This window comes from Kryptolebias marmoratus, linkage group LG1 (assembly GCF_001649575.2).
Source record: "Kryptolebias marmoratus isolate JLee-2015 linkage group LG1, ASM164957v2, whole genome shotgun sequence".
Taxonomy (NCBI): Eukaryota; Metazoa; Chordata; class Actinopteri; order Cyprinodontiformes; family Rivulidae; genus Kryptolebias; species Kryptolebias marmoratus.
Window position 1 is genome coordinate 1,439,090 of NC_051430.1, and position 21,648 is coordinate 1,460,737.

The 21,648-nt window shown below is 39.9% G+C and overlaps 1 long non-coding RNA gene across 1 annotated transcript in view; it reads right to left on the reverse strand.

Moving 5' to 3' along the window:
• Positions 1-168: 168 nt before the first annotated feature.
• The window catches only part of LOC119617592, a 41,373-nt gene continuing 19,893 nt past the window's right edge, over positions 169-21,648 (reverse strand). The window contains exons 2-3 of the long non-coding RNA XR_005233926.1: positions 3,440-3,634; positions 169-780 (exon numbers count right to left, since the gene is read on the reverse strand). This is a non-coding gene — a long non-coding RNA (uncharacterized LOC119617592). The remainder of the gene's footprint in view (positions 781-3,439; positions 3,635-21,648) is intronic.

Here is a 21,648-nt window from a genome sequence, read left to right on the forward strand (position 1 = left end):
TCTGAACCCGAACGGCGTTCTGTTGTTGGACTTCTGTGCTCGTCATGGATTGTCCATAACGAACACCATGTTCAAACATAAGGGTGTCCATATGTGCTCTTGGCACCAGGACACCCTAGGTCGCAGTTCAATGATCGACTTTGTTGTCGTTTTCATCTGATCTGCGGCCACATGTTTTGGACACTCGGGTGAAGAGAGGGGCGGAGCTGTCAACTGACCACTACCTGGTGGTGCCCCGTCAGCTTTTGTTTTGTTTGTTCTTTAGTCAATAAATTAGTTTCTTTTAAAGATGAGTGCGCACTGGGTTTGTCTCCGTTATCTCCACCGAACACGACAGGTAGGTCATCAGGTAGGTAGAAGTGGGGCTGCTATGGCCTTCTGGGGCTGGATCCACCTGTCCTTGCTGCTCTTGGGTGTTCACGGCACTCTTAACTGTACATCTCCAGGTGGCATACTTACGCATATACACTCACATAACATGAACACACTTTTATATTATATACAGTCAGCCTTTCGGTCTTTCTGTTACACATACTCTTAGCCCCCACTCCCCCCCCACACAAATACATCTTCATGCACCGATTCACAAATAGTCCTGATGATTGAAGGTCATACAAATAGGTTACTATTACAACAATGTGGCCTTCCTATTCTGATACTAAATTCAGTCTTGATTCAGTAAAGTATATCAAGCAATTAGGATTCCATTTTGAGATATCCTTTTTGTAGAGCAAATCTGTTCTGGTACAGGTAGGCAGCCATCTTCTCTGTGTGGTATGCCTGAAATGCCAAGACAGGATAAAAATAAATAAATCAATAAATAAATTACCAATGCAGCCTGACACATCCTGCATAGACATGAGCTTTAAGAAATTAAATAAGCGTTGTAGAACCAAAAGAGGATGCAGTGAACTCTACTGTGTTGACGTGGTGTGTAACACAATAATTGTGTGATGGATGTCTCCCTCATATTGTTCTCAAAACATGACAAATAAACTCAATTTAGGGATTCCTTTGAAGTTAAATATTATTTAAAACTAAATACAAAGTTGCTGTGCATCATGATTGAATTTCCTTCTGTAATAAATCTACTTGATGTTGTTTAATCCCACAACTGGGTGGTTGCACAAGTCATATGTCATCACTTCATCACATCACTGAGCTGGAAAGCTGGCTTACCTCTTCACATGTTTACAGTTTTGCCTTTATTACTACCTCACTTTGCAGCATAAAGGTACATTAGGGGAGGGTAGGCATCAACTCCCCTCGCCGCCTCAGTTCATTCCGAAATCACATTGAGGAGGCCAGAAGGCTCGAGTCCTAGTTTGAAATGTTTTGTGAAAGACCCCTAACCCTCTTGAAGTCCTCATAAGTGAAGAGAGGAAGAGAAGCCTCTTGTTACTTCAGGTCCATTTGACCCGAAGGCCACAGGAGGGTTAAGAGGGATTCAGTTCAATTCAGTTTATTTATATAGCGCCAGTTCACAACAAGTCATCTCAGGGCACTGTACAAAAACAATCACATACATTATTCAAAGCCAAATAGTAAAAGTTATTTTTCTGAAGAAGCCAGTACATTGCTCTGAATCTTTACTTTGTCACAATCTCTCATCCTGAGCAAGCACGTTGGTGACAGTGCACAGGGAAAACTCCCATTTAACATGCAGAAACCTCCTGTAGAACCAGGCTCAAGATGGGCAGCCATCTGTCTCAACAAGTTGGAGTTTGAAAGGACAGGAAAGAAATACAGACAATCAAAGAATGGTTGGTCCATGTGTAGATTTTATAGAACGAAAGACAAAGACAAACATATTAATGATAAAAGTTCCAAATACAAACATGGACTGTAGAGCAAGTAAAGACAACAGCAGAGTGAGGAAATGTGGTCAGTTTGTTCTCCAGCAGTCTAAGTCTAAAGCAGCATAACTAAGAGATACAGTAGCCCAGGAAACCCAAGCCAACCCTAACTAGAATTTTTCAAAAAGCAATGTCTTAAGCCATCTGAGAACAAAGTTCTCTGTTAGGAAAATATGGAACAATAAGATCTTTAATATAAGATGGAGCTTGGTTCTTGAGAGCTTTGTATGTTAGATGTAAGTTTTTTAATTCTATTCTAAATTTGTCAGGAATGATTTTGCACACTTTCTTTCAGTCACCAGTTATACACATTCCAGTGGTGGTTGTTAAAATGTTTTGTTTTGTTTTTTGTTCTTTTCATTTACAGCTTAGATTTGTTTGCCATTTTGTAACCAAGGAAAGAAAAATGACACCTGTTTTAATGTTTTATTGCATGTCACGGTGTATAATGCTGTGCAGAAACAACTTGAAAACCCACCACATAAAACAGCATTGCAAGACTATGCAACAAAAATGTGACCGCTGGTCCTGGCGGCTGTTTATGAGCTGACACATCTGAACTCTCTCCTCTCCTTTTGACTTATGCAAGCCCTCGCTGACTGACAAAAACATGGAGGCCATGTGCAATGAGCTGTGCCTCTGCTGATGAGGGAGAGATTGAAGGACCCGCATGCATTTCCTGTCTCATGGGTTTTTGAGGAGATCTGCTGCTTACTCAGGAGTGAAAGCCTCAAATTAAAGTGTTTCTGCTGACAGAGGACAAATGGGATTTTTCCTTTGCGCAAACAATGCAAGATTGTGTTGGCTTGCTCAAAGTGTCAGGGAAAAAATTGTGTCTTGGTCGACACCTCTGATGAAACATGAAAAGTGCATGAAATTAAGGTCTATGTGTTACTGCCAATGTTTAGGTTGTTCATGTGTAAAAAAGGAAGCAGTGAAGATGAGAAAAAAGAAGACGAGAACAGAGAGATACTGCTCCTCTTTCCTGTGTATAGATACAGTATGTCTATTGTACCCTTGAAGTAGGAGTAAATTGAATATTCATGAGTGAGTGTGAATAAGTGCTCTGTCAGCCAGTACTGTCACTGATAAATGAGGGGTGTTCCAGAAAAGAGCCCCAATGGCCATCCACAGTTTTCCACAGAAAGTCACAGAGACAGGAGGGTGGAGGGCATCAGGTGTATGGAAACAGATTGAACAGAGGAGGTTAACTGTAGCCTGTGCATATATTAGAGCAGCTAATGTTGATTTGGAAGTTTTAAGTTTTACTGAAAACCTAAAATGGAGGTCACTGATGATGGGGGGGGGGGTTACCAAAAAAAGATAAAGATTTTTATTATTTCAAACATGACTATAATTAAGTCTGGGGTTTCTCATTCTGTTTTCCAGTCAGTGGGTCTATGGTCCAAATGGTCCAAGAACCTCTCTAATTTCCTCTGACAAGTTATCACAGGTGCTTCTCAATTCTGGCATCCTCCCCCTCCTCCCCCTTTGTGAGAAGAGGAGGCTAAAACACACAGAGATTAACAATTCTGTTACTCATATTATGTGACAGTTTCATTCACAACACCACTCAGTTGTACCTGTTCAGCTTGTCATGCATGAGTGTAAAACAAGGAAAGGTCCAAATATTCCTTCATGTTCTGTGAAGGAGGGGATCAATCAGGTTCAGAAACAAGGCAACATTCAAAGCGAATTGGGTTCTCCTGTGCAGATTAGCCTGCTCTGGCTCCAGTCAGCATGCCTGGCTCCACGAAGATACAGCAGATGGCTTGGTCCTCAGGCAAAGAGAGAGGGACAAAATAATCAAAAAGTGAGAATGAGAGAGAACACGCTGGTGTTTGACATGTCCCAGAGGTGCCAGTCTGAGTCAAAGTTATAGCCAACACTGGGACTGGATGCTAATGGAGCTCATCTAATGTTAAGACTAACTGAAAAAACCCTAATCCCTCTAAACTGTCATTGTAGGTGACCTTATTTCATCCATATCGCCTTTTATTTCTTTATTTAAAAGGACTTCTGAAATCAAGTAAAAGAAGCCTATAAAATAACTTTTTAGTAAAATTTCCCATGAAGATTCACTAGCATGGTACTACCATCCTTATGCAACTTGCTTTTGAAAAACAGTTCCATCAGACATTTAAAAGGACTTTTCTAAACACTGAGAAAAAGATGCATCAAAGTCAGCAAAGGTTGTAATGCAGTGATAATCACTGTCTGTGCTGTTTTAGCTTTCCCATATTACCCAATATGCAACTGGGCATCAGGTTTTCTGACGGCAGCTTTATTCTCTAACTTAAGTGCACATCAGAAACACTCAGACAATGTTGAAGGACTTTTCTCTGCTAATGTACTCAATTTGGTATACAATTAATTACGCCAGTCTATTTTGGTGGGAAACTGAATGTAACTCCATGAGTATCATCTTAGAGACACAAGAAATGTATGTATTTTAGGCAAATCAAAGGACAACATTCCAACATTCCCTAAGTGAGAGACAACCTTTCATTGCATTTGTTCTAAATTTGCTTATTTAGAACAAATGCAACATTTGATTTATAGCACCATCAAACATCAAGGCTCACAGACTTCTTTTGACAGATTATAAGATTATATTGTGGTCTTTGAGCCCACCACTACTTTCTTAACCTTTCTAAAATGCACATCATCTATTGATAAAGCAAGTTCTATTTTAGTCATCTTTATAATATTGTCAAAAACATTATGCCTGACCAGAGAAAATCTATTGTATAATCAAACACTGTAATAAGCTACAATTAGCCATTATTGACAGAAAATAGATCAGAGATAATACCTTAAATTAAGAAACATGATCTTGTAGTGTTTAAATGTTTTCAAAAATGGTATTCTGTGTTTCTATTTATTTCAGTTCATATTGATTTCATATTTAACATGAAATATTTCAAAAAATCTTTATCTAAAAAATCTGAAAACACATCCAGTAAATCTCAGCACTAGGGCAACTTCAAACCTGGATGAAATATAACAATAAACAAATAAACTAACAAACAAGAAGACTATTGTAAATTGAATGTAGAGCATCTATGCAATTTTTTTTACTTAGGAAAAGGATACTTCCAACTTGTATATATTTTTTCATGGGTATAGCTTCTTTGTCCATAACATGAAGTCAAACAAAAGTCTCTTCTGAGAATCTAAGAGAAGACCTTACTTGTGAGTTTTGCAGATAAGCGTATAAAAGTGCCAAAAGGAATGTGAGAGTACCTGAAAAAGTGCAAACATAGTGCCATTTTCTTTCTGGAAAAGACCATCTAGGGCCATTTTTACAGATGGCCTAATGGCCCCTCCTCACCTCCCACTGCTCTTTGTTTTCATTTCTCTCTTTTGGTAAAAATGTATTGTCTACCGGGTGTGTAATGATCCTTGAGAGCAGTCATATATACCACTAACAGGCACTTCTGTCAAACACATCACCATCGCTGCACCCATTGATTTGTGTTGCCTTTAAAATGGGCTGTTTCTCCACATCAGGTACAGCCATAATTGCATCTCACTTAAATGATTTAAATAAGGCGCTCTGTTCCTCTTATCTCAATGCCTTAGCCAGCCTCCTGTGCCACTGTCACCCTCACTTATGTCATTAAGGATTCAGCAGACTTGATAAAACAGCAGGGGTGCACCATTCCACAGCACTTAACCAGCCTGGCTGAGACAAAGAAGTGGTCAAGCAGAGCAACAAATCACACCAAATGAAGCATTTGCTCTTTGTACAGTCTAGTTATGAAAAACTGATAGGAGAATCCAGAATACTGAATAGGTGTAATAAATGCTGAAGAAGAGGGAATTTTGTGCTAATTGGATGGGCTTGGGGTGGGGGGAGCAAGGGTATTCCCCTTTTTGTATCTCAGAATGAGTTCTGTGAAATAGTCTAATAGCCTGTACACAGTTTGAAGGGCCAGTGCATCTCCCCTCCTCCACTTCCCCTCAAAGCCATCCCAACCTGTCTTTGGGCTGACAGATAAACATGTTCTCTGCTTGCTAATTGCACTATCTGTTTCTAGCCATTCTCAAGTGACAGGCTAGTTGTGTATACCTGAAGCCTCAGATCTCCTAGACCCCCTAATGCTGGAGTAAAACACTCAAAATATACAGCAGCAACAATGAGGATGAAGAACTTAAGTGGGATAGAGGAGAGGATTATTTACCTTGAAGCACACTTTGTAACTTTCTAAATGAGCAGGAAAGTTTGGAGCTAAAAGAAACAGCTGTTACACATGCATTGATGGATTAACTATCATGACAACTAAATCAGGAAAACTGACAGCATCTGTCTAATACAATCAATGTCAATAGGAAAAAAAAGTTAGACAGATCATATAAAAAAATTATGACTACTCAAAAAAGTTAGGCAATTAAACTTGACATTTTATGTTTTGCTTTTGAGTTTGCCCAACTTACAATTTTAAATGTTCCTAACTCATCATAAATTAGCTAAATAAAAGTATTTAACCCACTTGGTAAAGTCTAGTTGAGATTAATATGAGTTTTCTTCAACAGTGGCTTTCTCTTTGCCACTCTCAATTGTATACACAATCTCTCCTGTCTCTTCCGCTGAAGCTTGTAATGCCTTCAGAGTGGTTGCAAGTGTCTTTGTAGCCTCTCTCACTATTATGACTCTTGCACAGTCATTTAAGGCTCCGGCATACTGCATAAGATGTCAAGAAGTCAGTTCGTGGACACTTGGTTGCACGATGTGTATTTTTGCACACACCTTTCATAGTCCATGAGACACTCGGATCAGAACTCCTGAGAAGCTGCTCCCTCCTCCTACAGTGTTACAATGTGTTTCTTTCTGCCAGCTTCTCAACTCTCTGGTCATTGTACAGATTTTAGCTTCCTTTACCCCGACCAAATATGTTTATTGAATAAGCTGAGACAGTCACACCCACGAAGAGCTGCCTGTGTCTCCACGTGGTCTTTTTAGGTTCATAAGTTTATAAGTTTTGCCGGAACAGTTATAAAGATAGCTGTGTTTTTCCTAACAGCCTTGGTCAGCTGCTTCTCAGCGGAGCAGTAGAGGCAAAATGACTCCATTAAAGCTCATCGTCTGTTCCGTATAAACATGCCCACAGTAACTTCTGACCAATCACACAATACTTGGCGCAAACCCCTGTGAGAAAAGGTTTGACCAGGGCCTTGTGTTGCGGAGGAGCAGTCAAAGATGCTATGCAAACAAAAATGACACAATTTTCATCTTGCAACCATGTAAATGTGAGCCAACTTCATGACTTCTCATGGAGCATGCAAAGGCTTTGGTTTATGAAGATGGCCCGCTCCTGGTAGATTTGCACATGTACCATATTCCTTCTGTTTCTTGATGTGATTCATTTAACAGAACTCCAAGAGATTTTTAGGACCTTGGAAATCCTTTTATATCCTTGACTGACAAAATGGTAATGGCAAACCAACCGGACATTGTGGTGGTGGATAAACAACAGAGGAAAGCAGTTGTGGTGGATGTAGCAATACCGAGTGATTGCAACATCAGGAAAAAGGAGCACGAGAAACTGGAGAAATACCAGGGCCTCAGAGAGGAACTGGAAAAGGCCTGGAAGGTAAAGACCACAGTGGTGCCTGTGGTCATCGGGGCCCTAGGGGCAGTCACCCCCAAACTGGAGCAGTGGCTACAACAGATCCCAGGAACAACATCAGACATCTCAGTCCAGAAATGTGCAGTTCTAGGCACAGCCAAGATACTGCGCAGAACCCTCAAGCTCCCAGGCCTCTGGTAGAGGACCCGAGCTCAGAGGATGAAACAAAGACCACCCGCGGAGGGTGAGAAGGGAATTTTTTTTTTTTTTATATATATATCAACACTGATATCAGAACATCTGCTTTTCTACTTTGTATGCTGCTCTGACAATGATTGAAAAAAGGTGTCCAGATTGACTGCTATATATTGCGTGCTATATATATGAATATGTTAGCTTGACACCGGATGTAACATCAGTTACATCAAATAATTGACAGCAGAGTACAGCTATCGAGGACTATGGGTATTGGAACAAAGAAGTAGAACAAAGACAACAACAAATTAGAATAAGAGTGTACATGAGTCAAAACAGCAGAGAAAAAAAGTAAAATAACATGTTTACAGTCTTTTTTTTTATTTTACACATGATCTAGTTCTTGAACAGTTTCTCATGACTGTCACAAAGCTTTAAAAAAAGGCCCTTCATAGCTGCAGTTTGTCGATGTGCTTGAAACAGAGTTACATAAAACATTACAAGACCGACCTGGCAAACAGAAAACAATATGTAACAATACACTCACATTATGTTTTTATTATTCTTCTTCCACAAATTCATCAAAGTTCTCATCTTCTGTCTCTGAATTGAACAGCTGGGCAATTTCGCCATCAAACATGCTAGGTTCCCTCTCATCATTGTCGGAGTCAGTCTCGTTGCCAGGGGGCTGTTCAGCAATGATGCCAGTTTTCGTGAAAGCTCGGACAACAGTTAAAGCAGATACCTTAGCCCAGGCATCCACAATCCATTTACATATGATGGCGTAACTCACCTGGCGCTGCCCCCGTCTTAGGAAACGTGTGATCGCCGTCCGTCATCCTTTGCTCCCTCGCCACTCGCAACTTCACTTTGAACGAGCTGTTTACACCAACTTCCAGCGTTGGAGTTTTTTTTAATCCTCCCGGAATGATGGCAAACTCTGAATTAGTATTATATTATATAATGTTCTCTGATTGGTTTATCACTGGCAGTGTACGTACTGTACACATTACGTAATGTTCTCTGATTGGTTAATATGGAGTGAAAATAGTCTCAAAATACCTGTGCATGTGTAAAAGTATTTGTGCGTGTGTAAAAATATTTGTGTGTGTAAAAGGATTTGTGTGTGTGTAAAAGTATTTGTGTGTGTGTAAAAATATTTGTGTGTGTGTAAAAATGTATTTGTAACTCGTGAAAAAAAAAGTTTAGAAGAAAATTCAGATGACCCAGCTTTCTACTAGCACCTAAACGCAACATCTACGCACAAATCTGGGAGCTCCCCGGAAGCATGAAATGAGTCTCTAAAATAGTTGTGCACTCGTAGCTGGATCTGTACGTAACTGCAGTTTTGTGTGTGTATATCTGTCTGTGTCTGTGTATCGCCGTCGGTCATCCTTCGCTCCCACGCCACTCGCAACTCCACTTTGAACACGCTGTTTACACCAAGTTCCAGCGGTTGGGTTTTTTTTTATCCTCCCGGAATGATGGCAAACTCTGAATTAGTATTATATTATATAATGTTCTCTGATTGGTTTATCGCTGGCAGTGTACGTACTGTACATATTGCGTAATGTTCTCTGATTGGTTAATATGGAGTGAAAATAGTCTCAAAATACCTGTGCATGTGTAAAAATATCTGGCCCATCCTCCTTTGGTCATCTTTCCGGAATCCTGTATATGGACTAGTTTTTCTCCATCTTCTGCAGGTGGTTTTCTTTGAGCAGGTTTCGGTTCCTAATTAGCTGACTCCTCTTATCTTCGTAGTTGGTATCGGCAGTCACGTACACTACAAACTCACATGACCTCACCAGTGCAGAGTTGCACTCATCCTCAGGTTGATAAAATCAATAGAATTACAGAACATTAATACATGATTCTAACTGGTAAGGCGTGTTTATATTATAGTTTCACTTGACACTATGAAGATGAAGTTGTTCATAAAGATGGTTTCCCAACTAATTCAGCTACATCAGGAATCTACGCTTTGCGGGACATTCTTGGGAGATCCTCACCAATAACAATCCAGCCTGTGTAAAATAAAGAAAAGCTAATCAAAGACAGAAGGGCTAGGTAACCAAAGGCAAACACAAACAAAAATCTATCATGGAAATTATATTTAATAATTAATAAATTATGAAGAAATAATGCGGAAAGAAGCTTCTAAATTTTCTAACTGGCATCAAGTTATTGTTCTACTTTTTATCCTTTATAGACAAATGTATCTATCCCTATTTATTATTTGGCTTAATAAACAAAGTATATTTCAAGTTGGGAAGCAGAATTCTGAACTTAAAGAAGAGCAGGCACCCCCCAATGTGTTCTAACTAAAAGCATAACTATGTTGCTCACATCCAAATTAACTCCTACACTCACTTTACCAGGAAAAGCAGCTTTGTTATTGGTGGTTGGAGGATTTGGATCCAAAATGCAGATCGATGCAGAAGGAGCTCAAATGATAACTAATTTATTTACAAGAACAAAAATAAACAAAAGGGCTGACATGGCAGCAAAAAATTAATTAATAAATAAATAAAATTTAAAAATCTAAATAACAAAAACTTACTAACTGCAGAGTAAACAAAGTGGGTAACACAAGGAAATCCACAGCGCCTGATTGCAACAATGAAACAGTGAGTATGAGAAGTTAAGAACAGGTTTTTAAAGACAGAAGCTGATGAGAAAGTGTTTGAGGCAGACTGATATGGAAACTACTAAGGGAGAGTGAGTGATAGCACAAGGCACACAGAGGGCACAGGGAGCAAACTACACAACACAACAGAGAAAGGACAAAAACACATAGATCACAAGAATCAAAATAAAGTTGTAGAAACACAAGAGAAAATAACACCCAATAACTTAATATAAAGCTAAACACAGGGTTAACAAGAAATAAAACAGAATTACAGAAACATGAAATAACAATAAAGCTAAAAGAAACTCAAAAATACTCAAATCCTAAAAAGCAGTTAATGGAAAACGATAGATGAAAACCTCTGAATCCAAAATGTAAGTTTCTGCTCAAATGACCTAAAGTGTGTGCGGTACCAAGATGTCTACATTTTCCCAACAAAGAGCACTTTTATTCTGTTTACCACTATGCTATAGTTTCATAGAATTTTGGCCAACCAATCCAGTGTCAAGCTAACATATTCATACATACAGAATACAGTTAAAAGGTCAATCTGGATACCTTTTCTCAATCACTGTCAGAGCACCATACAAAGCAGATGTTCTGATATCAGTGGTTTTCTCAATAGAAGTAACTGAAATCAGAACATGAAAGTTAAAACTTACCAATGCAGGCTCATGCTCCAGGCAGCAGTCAGACAGAAACAACAAACCCGAAGACAAAAGTTGGCTTTCTCAAAAGCGCAAACATTACCAGGTGTTGTTCTTGTTATAATGAACCATAACCTAAAAACACTGCCTGTCCCCAAAAAAAAAGTTGCCACCTGGATTTAACTAAGGAAATAGGTACGAGCCTCCTATTGGATAATTACTGCATGGGTGATTATGTTTCAACTGGCAACAAGTTATTTAACCCCAACTGGTGCAATGAGTTGGTTCTCATTTCTTAAACAACCATGTGGAAAGACACATCCTGTGGTCATGGAAAAGATGTCATTCTGTTTGAGAAGGTTCAAATCATTGGCATGCATCAAGCAGAGAAAACATTTAAGGAAATTGTAGAAACTACGAAAATTGGGTTAAGAATTGTCCAATCCATTATTAAAACTGGAAGCGTAGTGGGGACCCAACGTCTTGGAGGAAGAAATGTGGCCGGAATTGGCGATCACTTGTTTGGTGAAATTAAATCGAAGAAAAACAACAGTAGAATTTCTGGGCAGTGCTATGATCTGGGGTTGCTGCAGTTGGTCAGGTCTCAGTTCAGGAACACTATGTGTTCAAAGAATGAGGTCAGCTGACTACCTGAATATACTGAATGACCAGGTTATTCCATCAATGGATTTTTTTCCCCCCTGATGGCACAGGCATATTCCAAGATGACAATGCCAGGATTCATCGGGCTCAAATTGTGAAAGAGTGGTTAAGGGAGCATGAGACATCATTTTCACACATGGATTGGCGACCACAGAGTCCATACTAACGCCATTGAGAATCTTTGGGATGTGCTGGAGGCTTTGTGCAGCGGTCGGACTCCACCATCATCAATGCAAGATCTTGGTGAAAAATTATGTAACACTGGATGGAAATAAATCTTGTGACATTCCAGAAGCTTGTTGAAACAATGACACAGCAAATGCATGTTGTAATCAAAGCTAAAGGTGGTCCAATAAAATATTAGAATGTGTAACCTTTTTTTTGGTGACTTTTTTGACCATGCAGTGCAAATAAGCAGTGGTCACTTACTAAATTATTTTGAGGACTATAACTACTGTGGCTTAAAATGTGTAAAACTGTTATTTTAAAGTTTTTATGATTAAAAATACCTATAATGCACGGCACCTAAAAGCCTTTAATTTTCTCAAAAATCTGTGGTGCGCCTTATTATACGGTGCGCTTTATGTGTGCACTAAATTCCAAAATCTGTCCCTGACACAGGGACGTATGGTAATGTGTACAGTACCGGTACGTATGCTGGCAGCGATAAATCTATGGAGTGAAAATAGTCTCCAAATACCTGTGCGTGTGTAAAAATATCTGTGTGTGTGTAAAAGTATTTGTGCGTGTGTAAAAGTATTTGAGCGTGTGTAAAAATATTTGTGCGTGTGTAAAAATATTTGTGCGTGTGTAAAAATATTTGTGCGTGTGTAAAAATATTTGTGTGTGTAAAAATGTATTTGTAACTCGTGTAAGCATCTTTGTGTGTACGTTTGGATAGCTGTATCTGTGAAACATGATTGTAAGCCTTAAAAAGAAAATAAACCTTTTCCTACGCCTCCAAATGTTGAAAAAGTACACACAAGTCGCCAGATACACACACACAAAACTGCAGTTACGTACAGATCCAGCTACGAGTGCACAACTATTTTAGAGACTCATTTCATGCTTCCGGGGAGCTCCCAGATTTGTGCGTAGATGTTGCGTTTAGGTGCTAGTAGAAAGCTGGGTCATCTGAGTTTTCTTCTGAACTTTTTTTTCACGAGTTACAAATACATTTTTACACACACACACAAATATTTTTACACACGCACAAATATTTTTACACACACACAAATCCTTTTACACACAAATATTTTTACACACGCACAAATACCTTTACACATGCACAGGTATTTTGAGACTATTTTCACTCCATATTAACCAATCAGAGAACATTACGTAATGTGTATAGTACATACACTGCCAGCGATAAACCAATCAGAGAACATTATATAATATAATACTAATTCAGAGTTTGCCATCATTCCGGGAGGATTAAAAAAAACTCCAACCACTGGAAGTTGGTGTAAACAGCGCGTTCAAAGTGAAGTTGTGAGTGGCGTTGGAGCAAAGGATGACGGACGGCGATCACACGTTTCCTAAGACGGGGGCAGCACCGGGTGAGTTACGCCATCATATGTAAATGGATTGTGGATGCCTGGGCTAAGGTATCTGCTTTAACTGTTGTCCGAGCTTTCGCGAAAGCTGGCATCATTGGTTAACGGCCCCCTGGCAACGAGACTGACTCCAACAATGATGAGAGGGAACCTAGCATGTTTGATGGCGAAATTGCCCAGCTGTTCAATTCAGACACAGAAGATGAGAACTTTGATGAATTTGTGGAAGAAGAAGAATAAAAAGATAATGTGAGTATACTGTTACATAGTAGAATAAAGTTCAACTAAAGTCCCCGTTTTGCTTCTGTGACCTTTTTTTTTTTTTTTGTAGACCGTTGTAGACCGTATGTTTTAGCATGTGCCTTATTATCTGGTGCGCCTTATGTATGGGTTAAGTACAGAAATGGATGCCATAATTGAGACTGCGCCTTATAATGTAAAAAAAAAATAATACGGTAATTATGCCAAAAGAAAAAAAAGTTGAAAAGAAAGTTTTACAATCTACTTAAAAGTCAAATGAAAAGTGTTTTGAAGCTAACATAAATCAAAATAAAGTCATGTATGGTGCTTGTTTTCAAAGTCTCTCATTTTACAAAATTCACATTAATTTAAAATTAATAATCAAAGATCAATAAAAATTACTAGGGCTTCTTCAGCATTTTTCATGATCACTTGAAAGTGTGATGTATTGTGCCGAGCACAGTAATGCCAACAATGCAGTAAATAGCAAATGCAGATAGTGTGTCTCTCTCTGTCCGGATAGGAAACTCCTTGAAGACTGTGTGACATTGTAAAGCTTGAGGGTTCCCTTGTAAAATGTGGCTCAAGTTCCCTACAGCCTGACTCCAGACAAAAAAAAAAGTTTTTTCAAGCACTTACTTTTGTTAACAAAACTTGTTTCTACTTCTGCTTCCATTTTCACTGATAAACACTGACAGTAAGCTCCTAGGTCAGCCTCAGCTTGCCATGGTATGGTTAATGTCACCAACTGAGGTAACCACGCTCACACAATCATTCCACTTCAGGATTTTGACAAAAAACTCTTAAAAACAAGTCATTAATGTTTTAAATAAGAGAAATGGACCACTGGAGTGTTTTATGATAGTGTTTAGCTAAAAGAAAAAACATAAAACTCAGTATTTTTATATTTGATTTCATTTCACTTTTAAAGGATAGCTGAAAACTTTCATCTCTTACCACAGCATGTCTTATCCTTTGACAATGAAATAAAGATGTTAGAAATCAATATGCAGCCATATACATCAATATAGATGTGCTGTGGGTCCCAAAAGTATTCCATGGAAGTACCTTTGTCTGAATGGACTGCAAGTGGTCATAAAAGATGCAAGTCCTCAGCTGGACACTGACTCCCTCCAGTCAGATGAATAATAGTACAAAGGGCTGCTAAATCATTGAGACAGCTGCTCTGCTATGTCCAGACAGCACTGGTTCAGCACAACGGCACTAACAGATCAGATCAATGCAGAGGACATAAGAGGCATCAAGGCCCACAATCCTCCAGTTGAAGCCTGGGTTTCTCTCCTAGGGAGTACTTAGAACTCAGGAGGACTTCCAACTCGCATATGTGGTTAAAAAAAGGAACAGTTAGATAAAAGCACTAATTATGATGCTACATCATAAAATCAAGACTTTTTTGGTCAATACAAAACAGTAAAAATCTTAGACATTACTTTTATAGGGGTTGATTTGTTCTTTTAGACACCAGAGGGAAAATTGCCCTCTGTTCTGTCGAGGTGTTAATCATGAGAGTAGGAGTGTGTTGTTTATCATGTTTTAAAGATGTAATTTACTGATTGAGTAGCCTATCATGTTTTGAGCTATGTAGAAGAGTTCTTGAAAGTAAGAGAGTACAACAAACTATTGGTAGGCCTTTAATTACACCGAGTGCCGGCTCACCCGCCGGTGCTCCTATAGTGTGTGTGCTCTGCAGCAGGAAATGGCTGACTGCAGTACAGGAAGTGTTCTCTGCAGGGGGGGGTCAAATAAATCTTAAAACTTAAGGTATTATCTCCTTACTGTCAAGATCAAGGGAGATGACGGCGATGAACCCAGAACGCAGACTCATATAAACTAAAACTAACTAATTTATTAAATCGAAAACAAGAGGCTGTCGAGGCAGCAAAACAAAACTAAACTAGAACTAAGGGCAGAATCAAGAGCAACGACGGGAACCGGAACATACAGGAAGGAGAACACACAAGACGGAAACATAGCACCAACCATCAAACAAACAACAATGGACCAGCGGAGTATTGACAGAAATGGCCGGGTTTTAAAGCACTGAGGATAATCAGGTAAGTGGGAACAGGTGACATGATTACAAAACTTAGACAGGTGTAGGTGGGCGTGGCAGGGAGAAAGACAGAGATGGACTGAGGAGAGAGGAGAAAGTGAAAACACGAAACGAGACAGAAATTAAACAAGACAGCAAACTAAATAAGAATAAAACAAACCCAAAACACAGGAAAAAACCCAAATCCCCACAGTACCCCCCTCTCAAGGGCCGGCCCTAGAAAAACAAAAATACCTAGCACGGGTGGGGGAAAAAAACAAAACAAAGGATGGCGGGCACAAACAAGCAAACAAATAAATCAAAAGCGACCTGGCAAAAGGCCTGGAGAGCAAAACAAGACAGGTCAGAAACATGAAGAAAATTAAAGTTCTGGAGGACGGCCTGTGTGCCGTCCTCGGCGGAGCAAAAGCTCGGGCGGGCGGCCGGGACGCCGCCCTCGGCGGAGCAAGAGTTCTGGCGGGCGGCCCGGGCACCGTCCTCGGCGAAACAAGAGTTCAGGATGGCTTTCCACAGGGCACTTGTCTTGTCGTAGCGAATGAGTTTGAAAATGATTCTCCTAAGGTAGCTCGACTTTTGGCGGTGCTTTTTGGACTGCTGCTAGCTTGAGTTTGTCGCAAAGGGTAGCATCTCTCCCACTCCACAGAGTGCCTCTGTTTCAAGAGTTGAAACAAGTTTGTCGTACTCCCGCATTTGCTAGCAACAGCCTTCAAACAGATTTTGCAGCAAGCTGTTTGTTGCTCTAAGTCCGAGGCTGCGAAACCGAACCAGTTCCAGATAACAGAAGACACAGTGCCTTTTTTGGGAAGTAAATCCTCTTTGGTAGCTTCCATATTATCGTGTCGTGTGCATCTCGAGGGACGGGCAGGGTGAAGTGAACTCTGAACTACGGAAGCCCCAAAGAGTGCACTCGGAGGAGTAAAAAAATCCTGATTTTCCCCAAATTAAATCTTTATAAAGAGAAAATTCTAATTAATCGATAAAATTGATTTATCGCCCAGCCCTAGTGGGACGTCGTCTCGGCCGATCTGCACTGAGACACTGGACGGTGGAGCGTCGTCCTCGATTTTTTAGAAGGTAATGTCTTTAGGACCAGAGAATAAACGAAACATCTGCGGGGAATGTCCGTGGATCCTGATATTGAATTGAGTAGTTGGGTGTATGTACCTTGAAAGTTCGTTATTTCCTGTTGAAGCTTAAGACAAGTTGTGAGGTTGGGGAATGGCCAGTGTGTAACAGAGTCCGGGTTGAAGATGTCTTTTGCCGTGGGCGGTGTGAAAACTTCCGTAGCCGATGATGAGGCTAAGGGGGCGGCGGTCCGACCCACCGGAGAGGCTGTGGTGGCGGCCACCGCTGGCTTCCTCTTTTTCCGTCGGCGGTTCCCCGATGCTGGAGAATTCGGTCCATTTAAAAAGGCGAGCGGGTGCTCCTTCCGCAGCTCAGCCAGGATCTGACTCTTCTCCTCTGGGGTAAGGGTAATGCCGACGAAGGAGTCTGCTGAGTTCTGGTATGGTCGGTTCATTCTGTCAAGCTCGGTGGAGACGGAGACGAACCCAGAGTGCAGACTTATTCTCAAAAATAAAAAAAACTAATTTTTTAAATAAAGAAAATAAACAAAAGCAAACAGCTGACGTGGCAGCAATTAAACTTTACAAAAATCCGGAGCAAGGCAAGGCAAAGAGAAAACGAAACACAGCGACAGCAACGACAAACAACAAACAATGAACCGACGGCTTGTGAAAAAAGTGACTGGGTTTTTGAATACTGAGGGTGACGACGTAAGTGGAAACAGGTGAGTGGGGATAATGAACGACAGGTGGAGATGGGCGTGGCAAGGAGGGCAAAAGAGTGACAGAGGAGGAGTGAATACAGAATACAAACAGGAAAACCAAACTGAAACACTAACCACAAAACATAACAAAAACAACAAAGACAACAAAACCGAAAACACAAAAATCCAAATCCTCACGCAGTGTATACACAAAATGCTGTTCATGTGTAGATGGGGCCTAAAGCTGGATTTATACTCTGCAGGAAGTAAAGAATGGTCTGTCACTCATGTGGTTGTGAGACATTCTTTTGTGCATGGATATTTTATACCCAAAGTGAAACTACAGTGCAGAACTACTGGGAAACCCTTCGGTCCTCCCACAGCACTGGAATGAATTTCTTCCCACCGGCTTTTAAACTCTTCCATTCCTGAACAGGAATGCCATTTGGCATTTGCAAATTTGTCACGAAGAAACCACTACCATTTTTGACAGACCATGCACAATAACAAGCAAGTGTAGTGAACATGTCTTTATGCTGCCCATCCGAGGTGTATTCCCTCCTGGCCAGCACAGCTATGGAGAGCAACCTGTCTCTGTGTTGTTTCCTCTGTGCACAAAATTTGTGCTATCTCCTTTCACAAGTTCTTTGCCATTTGACTAAATAAGTTTAGCTGGAACTGTTGTAAAGATTGTTGTATTTTGTCATAGCCTCAGCCAACTGCTTTTTCAGCAAAGCAGTATATGTAAAATGATTCCATTAAAGCTCACCCTTTTTTCCGCATATACAAGCACGTCCACAGCAAAATTTTGACCAATTACACAACACTGCTGCAGGAAAAAGTTCTGTTTGGACCTTGTATACACAATAGGCTTTGAGAGCTGCTATAAGAAAAAAATTACAATCTTTGACATGCAACAAGCAGATTTCTTCACTTCTTGCAGAGTATAAATCAGCCTTAAATGTAGGAGTCTTGTTTATATTGTACTATTAAGAAGTGACAGAAATAAGGGCTAAGGTCAGTGCTAACCACCTTAGCAAGAGAGTGGACTCTAAGTGGGGAGAAAAAGCATGTTGTTTAAGGCCCTGTTTACACTAGAATGATCTTTGGAAATGTTAGTGTTTTTTCAGTGTTTATTGAGGCAAATCTACAACAAAAGTGTTTACTTGGATATGGCTGTGCTCATTGAATCTGCTATAGTTTCCATGCCTGGCAAGGTTGTCAGCAATGAATTATCATGCTGTTGCTTTAAAATTATTGTATTTTGACCCAAACTATCATATGTGAGATATGCATTCTTGAAGGGAGAAGGTTGTAAGATTAGCTGTATGTTGTGACTGGTAAACGTGCACAGAAAAGGACCACGGGTCTGCATAGGATTCTATAAGATTCATACTAAAAGTATGCATACGCCCAAAAGGCAAACATGGCGTACGCCAAAAAATATTCAGTTTTATAATACCATGCGCATGCACACCAGCAAGCAATTTTCCTATATAAATCACACCTGTACCTAAAAGTTTGTGCACAAGGTCCCACCTCAGGTTCCGCCCTCCACACACCCACATTGAACTATAGATGGTCAATGCAATGCACCACATAAATATTAAGGTGTACTTAAATGTGCCAGCTGATCAATGTTATTTCATGGTTACCAATGGCAACCACGAAGAAAAGAGCGAAGAAACTAAATTTCACCAAGACAGAAATCGATGTGTTGGTGAGTAAGATGGAGAACATAAAAAATATCATTTTTGGGTGCCACAGTAGTGGCCTTACAAATAAAAGGAAGCATTGTAAGTGGCAACACATCGCTCCCACTGTTAATTTAGTGAGTGGGACAGAGAGGATCGTGGCCGAGGTGAAGAAAAAGTAGTTTGATTCTAGGATAGAGGCAAAAAAGTGACTATCCGGCCACCGCCAGAGCATGTTAGCCACAGGTGTAAGGAGTGGGATAACTGTCAAAAGATGTGTGCATGATTTTAACATTTGTATTCATATTTGAATGTCAATAAAATTATTCTACAAAAAACTTGACTGTCATGTACGTGAGTCTGAAAATTGTGCAGATTAAGATTGTTTTTATGCGAGTATGAATTTAAAAGCTGTGAGTGCAAAGTCTTGTGAATACAACTCTATTTTGTACGACTACAAACTATTCCTTTCTGTGTGGACATGAATTCAAGTTTGTGGGTAAGAACAGAAAATTGTTGAAATGACATCACAGGTGTAATGCCAGAATTTATTATAGGGTAACATCTGTTGTTGATAAGTCCTGATTATGTTATGACTTCTATTCCAAGTCCCATGGGTTCTCACAGAATGAACTTGTTTATAGGAGTGATGTGGAATTTTCTCCTCATGGGAACCAGACTGAATTGCTTTTCCCTAACTTCTCCTTCTGGTCCAGTATTTCAATATCTTTAATAAAAGCTCTGGCCCCCCAAGTGTTGACTTTGGGGGTCAGAGCTTGGATTCACAAATTGACCATGTTTTTAATATTACAAAGAAGGAGAAAGAAAAAGGAGGAAAAAGTACAGAAAAAAAAGTAAATCTTTGTAAAATTTAAGGATTTGTTTCTCTTGTTTTTCTTTTAGATACCTATAATGGTGTCTGACAGAGAAATAATATACTTATAGAGATTCTTGTTCGGCTTGAAAAAGCTGAGGAAGAAGCCTTTATAGAGTTTTTGGAGAAGTTACTGGTTCTAGGAAGAAGTCATAAAGAAGTCTTTATCGGCGCATAAGGCAGGTAGATTTCTTACAGTTTTTTTTTTTTTTCTAAAACAGGGAACCAAACCTGTAAGGAAAACCTGAAGACCTTCATGGGAAATAAAGTCCCCTCTTAAAGTGATAAGAGGCAGAGCAGTCACAGAGCTGATGTTGTGAATTCTGTTAAGACGTTAACAATCTAAAGCGGATATCCCACCCGATTTCAGAAGAAATGGGTCAAGTAACGTCCAGGTCAGATCTCCCCCACAGGGCAAATTGTTTGACTTTATGATAACAAAATACGGTGAAAAAAGTGTGTATGGAGTGAATGAATGGATAAAAATTGCATTTTTTCTGCAGGCGGTACATGAAGGCTAAATGTTTTCAAAGGAATCGAAAGAGAATTAAAATACAGAAAAAATAAACTGAGAGAGGCAAAACACATAAAAACAAAATGTCTGCTTCAGCTTGAAAAAAACCCCCCAGAATATTTGTAATGCTAGATGAAATAGAGTGAAAGCAGAGACTGAAGGAAGCATGCTAAAAAAATTGACTGGGAGTAAAACAAGTATCTGGGGAAAATTACTGGGCGACAATGCTTCTACTTCTCTAACCCAATCTGAAATGTTTCTGCTTCTGAGGCTGTAATTAAAACAGGAAATATTAGACTCCCACCTTACAAATGTCCTCCTAATTCTTTTTTTTCTTCTCCTGTCTCTAAATGGTTGTACCCGGATTGAGTGCACTCTTCGTGTTGAACCCTGACCTCCATGCCTACCCTGTTTCACAGCCCGACAAGCGACACCTCATTCTACACCTCCAGAGACAGCTGCTGATCATCCCCTAACACAACCTCCAGAGGCAGCTGAAGCACCTCAACTATCAACAGCGCCTGCGCTGATATCAGTAACAACAACTTCTTCAAAAAAGAGACAGACATTGACATGCCTGATGATACATGATGAAGAACAATCTAGTGACGATGATGATAGAAGAATTCAGCATCTGAAACAAGTTTTTCAACACAAGACATGGACAAAAGAAAGAAGAGGAGACAGTATCCAACCTGCTCGACATGATCTCAGATCTAGAGACAGAAACTGTCATGAATGTTGGTGTTTTTGGTTCTTTGTTTGGGGTTTTGTGTTTTAGTTTGTGGTTTTTGTTCTTCATGTCTTGTCACTATTCACCTCTCCAGTAGTTTTCCAGTCACGCCTGCCACACCCACCTCACCTGCTCCTTGTAATGTTCACAGGTGTAAGCAATTAATCATCTCTCTCTCAGCCTTTAAAACTGGTCTCTGTTTCTCCATTCCTCACTGGGTCATTCCAGTCCTTTCGTTTCATCATAGTTGTTGTCTTCCTCGTTCCATGCCTTGCCTTGCCTTGCCTCACCTTGCCTTGCCTTGCCTTGCCTTGCCTTGCAATCATTTCTGAATTTTTGTTTGTATTTTTTGCTGCCACGCCAGCCTTTTGTTTTTGTTATATTTTACTTTAATAAATTAGTTTTATTTTAAAACATGAGTCTGCATTCTGGGTTCGCCTCCGTCTCCCCCCTTCTGACAGAAACAAGGGACAAACCACAAGGACTAATGTTTTCCCCTGTTTTACCTATGGTTGAAGTCAGTGCATTTATGGGTACTGGATATTGATATTGGTCAAACCAGGACATTTAAGACGCTGCAAAGAAAAAATTCTGACTGTTCCTCTCCACTGTGGAACTGTTTTGCT